This window comes from Lipotes vexillifer, unplaced genomic scaffold (assembly GCF_000442215.2).
Source record: "Lipotes vexillifer unplaced genomic scaffold, Lipotes_vexillifer_v1.1 scaffold756, whole genome shotgun sequence".
Taxonomy (NCBI): Eukaryota; Metazoa; Chordata; class Mammalia; order Artiodactyla; family Lipotidae; genus Lipotes; species Lipotes vexillifer.
The window spans coordinates 670,614-676,613 of record NW_006773042.1 but is presented as its reverse complement, the minus strand read 5'-3'; positions in this window follow the sequence as shown (position 1 = coordinate 676,613).

Below are 6,000 nucleotides of genomic sequence, written 5' to 3'. Positions count from 1 at the left end.
GTTCGTTTGTTTTTTGCAGTACAGGGGCCTCTCACTGTTGTGGCCTCTCCCGTTGCGGAGTACAAGCTCCGGACGTGCAGGCTCAGCGGCCATGGCTCACGGGCCCAGCCGCTCCGCGGCATGTGGGATCTTCCCGGACCGGGGCACGAACCCGCGTCCCCTGCATTGGCAAGCGGATTCCCAATCACTGCGCCACCAGGGAAGCCCCTATACTACTCTTTTAAGATGGCACTAGAGGTATCTTTTAAGAGACAAATTTACTAAGGTCATCAATTTCTTTAGTGATACCCCACACTTTATAACACGTCATATAAGTCCTCATGACCTGACCCCTTCCTGTCCATTCTGCCTCATCTCCCTATTATTAATAGTTTTACGACGATGGCTTTCTTCTCTTAGCTCACAGGAGATGTATATTTTGACCAGTCAAAAAAAAATCAGTGCTCATATGCAAATGAATGCTCTCAGCTAACTTCCACCTTATTCTCTTCACTCTCCCTGTGACTAATCACTTTTTCACTCAAAATCTTGCATTTCCCACCTCCTCCTCAAAATGCCTACAAAGTTATGACCTATCTTAGCAGCAAGACATAAATGGCCCTTGATCAGCCAGTTATGTCCATCTTTACACTCTCAATAAACACCATTCCACCCTAAGCATAACTTGCTCCAGGTGTACTGAATGCTCCTTATTCCTAAAACACTGAAAATTAGTTTCCCATTAAGTATTCAAGTATTGAATCAATGTAAAATGGATTTTAAAAGACATGTACAAAATCAGTGTGAAATCAGAAATCTGCTATATTGTAACTCCACTAAATGAGTTAATATATCTGAGTCGGCCAGGCAGAAGAATCTGGTGAGATGGGGTAGGGAGCTATTTGGAAGAGGTGAAGTAAAAGGAGACAAACTTAGAAATAAACCCCCAGGTGCATGTTGTGTAAGAGTGTGTTCTGTGAGCTAGGATATCTCTGACACAAAGACAGTCTCATCTTGCTGTCAAAATGTAAGTCTCATACGCATTCCAGTTTCCTTGCTCTGATCCAAACCTCAGTAAGTAATTTTTGTTAATTCTAGTCTTCTACATCTATAGAGACTTCTCTGTTCAGGATGGTACAAGGATAGCTTCTAATTGAGTTAGACCTATCATAGTGAGTGAATAAACTGACATTCCAGTCCTCTATATCATGTTTTGTGAGGTTTGCCATTTGAGTTTACACGCCCCATTCTTCCAAGTCTGGAACACTAAAGAGACTGAATTATGAAGTCGGTAGGACTGAATCTAGACTCTGAAATGTGATGAATTCATCAGTACAAAGATGATAAAATATTATGAGGGATCAAGATGGTCTTTACAGGTGACACTTCTTTTGTCTCACTCTGAGCATCTTTATGCATTGCCCTCTGTCAGCAGAAATGTCATCCTCTCTGTGCAGCATTGTTCACTGTTCTATGGAGTGTTAACCCCTCTCTTGGGTGATCTTACAGGTTTTGTTCTTGCCTCTTCTCACGTTTTCTTAAAGTTATTTGTTTAAGTGTCTGTGAGGTCCTAGGCCTGACACATACTAGATGCTCATAAATGTTCATTTAATCAACTAGTTCATCTCCTTGTATTTTGTCTAATTCTTTTTCCTCATTTCCCCTTAATTATTAGACTGCACACAAAATAGGATACCTTCTCAAGAACCAAGGCTGATCTTTTTAGCAAATAGACTTTTATGATTTGGTTAGGAAGTTATTCTAATTCCATCCAGAGCTAAGTGTTTTAGAAAGTTTTTACTGAGTCCATTCACTTATCTTCTAATTATTTTCAACTTCAATTAAACATACCAGCTCCACAGCATTTTTAACTAACTCCTTTTGCCACGGGACCGAAATGTGACTATTTTTGTCTGGTTTGGTTTGATTTGGTTTGGGTTTGAGTTGTTGCCATTAATGCCACTGAGCTGAGCCCCATGCTCCATTTTTTCCTCTCAGCAAAGTAGCCATTTAACAAATAATAGAGGAAGCCTTTGAGTTCTAAAAATTCTTGACTGTGTAAAATACACTTGTAACCTGCAGCTTATAGAATCAATGCATATCCTAATGGTTTTTCAGTAGTTTAAGAGGTGTTTGAATTATTAGGTGAGAGAAGTCACTATAACAGTTAAGCAAAATAACTAAATACACCTGAAGCCATATAATTTAATGTATTAGGAGCAGATCTTTTGAAAATTTCCAGAAAGTTATCCAATATCCTATTGACCAGCATTTTAAGACACATTTTATAGCTCAACCCTCAACTTAAGTGCCTATCATCGACTAAGGGAGAAAGAAATGGCATGATGGTAACCCTAGCCGTGGAAAAAATGCTGCTTCTTTAGTACACCATTATTTCCCAGCAAGTATTGTAATTGAGAAGAAACTTCCCTTAAATGTGCTAAATCAATTAATTACCCACACACACACTTGCTTTAACATCCTGCACTATTGAAACAACTTCCAGATGTCACACTTGCTGATAATTCTTTGATCATCATGTTTCAGGGAGTTGGCTGTATCACCCCAGCTATGAACACCGAATTGCAGAGTTGCAGTTGCCCCATATAAGAATCACTCTGGTGATGAGTTGGATCTTGGCATGGCCACGAACTCATTTGTTTTCTTGTGTAAATAATTTGATTATTTTACATCTTCACTTCCTCATCTGTGAAAATGAGAGTAGTGGCTGGTGGTGCTCAGGAAACATTAGTAACAAAAATGAATATAAGCCATTCTGTGTTTTTCAAAGAACAATGTGTGTGTTTAGTAGTAATCATACTTTGATGTTCACCATGTTCTTGCATAAGAATGATCTCATTAACTCATCTTCCCATTGAGAAAGTGTGTATGGCAACATTACACTCTGTTGTTAAAAGCAGTCTTTTTTCATGTAGAGTCTAATACTTGTTTTATTTTAGCGCATTAAAAATAAATGTTTTTCTAACATACCCAACAAATTATATTTCTGAAGTCCACTGTTGTGGAGAATCTGAATAGCATTGTGTTTACCCTAACAGTAAGTTTTATTCATTAAATGTCATTTTACAAGATGAAGAGATACATTTGGAATTGCTTTGCTGCCTCTAGATTTTCTAGAGCCTTTAAAAACCACATCACCATTAGTTGAACTTCTCAAGTTTTGTACATTCTACTAACATAAAAATATGCGGCAAATTTGCTTTTAATATATTTTCTAGCTTTGTGCTTTATTAGAAATAACTCATTTACAGAAAACCTTTTATTTGAATTCGTGAAAATAAACACAGTTCTCAGTGACTTTTATTATTTATTATAAAGTAATTTGGCAGGGTGTTGTGTAGGCAACTAAACAAAATAAAAGATTAATCAGAACTACCAATCTTTTTCTGATTTGCAGAGTAACAGAAAACAGCAGCCCAGCCCTGTTTCACTCCCTGAAGGTTTAGTTCAGTATGTGCCAGTGATGGAAAACATCGTCCGCCTATAAAGCAACAGTTAGGGCTGCTTTCCATTGACTCCATCAGTCAAATGTAAAAATACAAAAGACCAATATAAACTAAGCCCTCTTCTGCGGGCCTTCACATGCCAGTAACATGAACACCCTCCGGTATGTGTTACTTCTGCTATTTCCCAATGTTCCACTGGAATTTTTCATATTTTAATTGCAAAATTGAATATAGAAGGATAAAAATCAGTAATTTTTCTCTAGGTTACAGCAGGGTTTGGGGAAAAAGACTTAGCTGGAAGGAAACAGGTTTAAATTTACCTTTTGGATCAGGCTGTAGTTAAAGGTTGGTGGATAAATTAGCCTCTTGGTATATTCATTTTCTTATATGTGCCTTCTATTAATTGATATAAAATATTAGAAAAACTAAACCCACTTAAAGTCATCAATATTCTTGTAAGTAAGCATACTACTCAGGATTTTTTTAATACCTTTATTGCAGTATAATTGCTTTACATTGTGTGTTAGTTTCTGCTATATAACAAAGTGAATCAGCTATAAGTATACATATATCCCCATATAACCTCCCTCTTGTTCCCTCCCAGAAGGAAACAGGTTTAAATTTACCTTTTGGATCAGGCTGTAGTTAAAGGTTGGTGGATAAATTAGCCTCTTGGTATATTCATTTTCTTATATGTGCCTTCTATTAATTGATATAAAATATTAGAAAAACTAAACCCACTTAAAGTCATCAATATTCTTGTAAGTAAGCATACTACTCAGGATTTTTTTAATACCTTTATTGCAGTATAATTGCTTTACATTGTGTGTTAGTTTCTGCTATATAACAAAGTGAATCAGCTATAAGTATACATATATCCCCATATAACCTCCCTCTTGTGTCTCCCTCCCACCCTCCCTATCCCACGCCTCTAGGTGGTCACAAAGCACCGAGCTGATCTCCCTCTGCTATGCGGCTGCTTCCCACTAGCTATTTTACATTTGGTAGTGTATATATGTCCATGCCACTCTCTCACTTCATCCCAGCTTACCCTTCCCCCTCCCCGTGTCCTCAAGTCCATTGTCTACATCTGCATCTTTATTCCTGTACTGCCCCTAGGTATTTCAGAACCTTATTTTTTTTAGACTCCATATATATGTGTTAGCATACGGTATTTGTTTTTCTTTTTCTGACTTACTTCACTCTGTATGACAGACTCTAGGTCCATCCACCTTGCTACAAATAACGCAGTTTTGTTTCTTTATATGGCTAATATTGCATTGTACATATGTGCCACATCCTCTTTATCCACTCATCTCTCAATGGACATTTAGGTTGCTTCCATGTCCTGGCTACTGTAAATAGAGCTGTAATGAACATTTTGGTACATGACTCTTTTTGAATTATGGTTTTCTCAGGGTATATGCCCAGTAGTGGGGTTGCTGGGTCATATGTTAGTTCTATTTTTAGTTTTTTCAGGAACCTCCATACTGTTCTCCATAGTGGCTGTATCAATTTATATTCACACCAACAGTGCAAGAGGGTTCCCTTTTCTCCAAATCCTCTCCAGCATTTATATTTTGTAGATTTTTTTGTTGATGGCCATTCTTACCGGTGTGAGGTGATACCTCACTGTGGTTTTGATTTGCACTTCTCTAATGATTAGTGATGTTGAGCATATTTTCATGTGTTTGTTGGCAATCTGTATATCTTTGGAGAAATGTCTGTTTAGTTCTTCTGCCCTTTTTTGGATTGGGTTGTTTGTTTTTTTGATATTGAGCTGCACGAGCTGCTTATATATTTTGGAGATTAATCCTTTGCTAGTTGCTTCGTTTGCAAATATTTTCTCCTATTCTGAGGGTTGTCTTTTGGTCTTGTTTATGGGTTCCTTTGCTGTGAAAAAGCTTTTAAGTTTCATTAGGTCCCATTTGTTTATTTTTGTTTTTATTTCCATTTCTCTAAGAGGTGGGTCCAAAAGGATCTTGCTGTGATTTATGTCATAGAGTGTTCTGCCTATGTTTTCCTTTAAGAGTTTTATAGTGTCTGGCCTTACATTTAGATCTTTAATCCACTTTGAGTTTATTTTTGTATAAGGTGTTAGGAAGTGTTCTAATTTCATTCTTTTACATGTACCTGTCCACTTTTCCCAGCACCACTTATTGAAGAGGCTGTCTTTTCTCCATTGTATATTCTTGCCTTCTTTATCAAAGATAAGATGACCATATGTGTGTACGTTTATCTCTGGGCTTTTTATCCTGTTCCATTGATCTATATTTCTATTTTTGTGCCAATACCATACTGTCTTGATTACTATAGCTTTGTAGTATAGTCTGAAGTCTTGGAGCCTGATTCCTCCAGCTCCGTTTTTCCTTCTCAAGATTGATTTGGCTATTCGGGGTCTTTGTGTTTCCATGCAAATTGTGAACTTTTTTGTTCTAGTTCTGTGAAAAATACCATTGGTAGTTTGATAGGGATTGCATTGAATCTGTAGATTGCTTTGGGTAGTAGAGTCATTTTCACAATGTTGATTCTTCCAATGCAAGAACATGGTGTA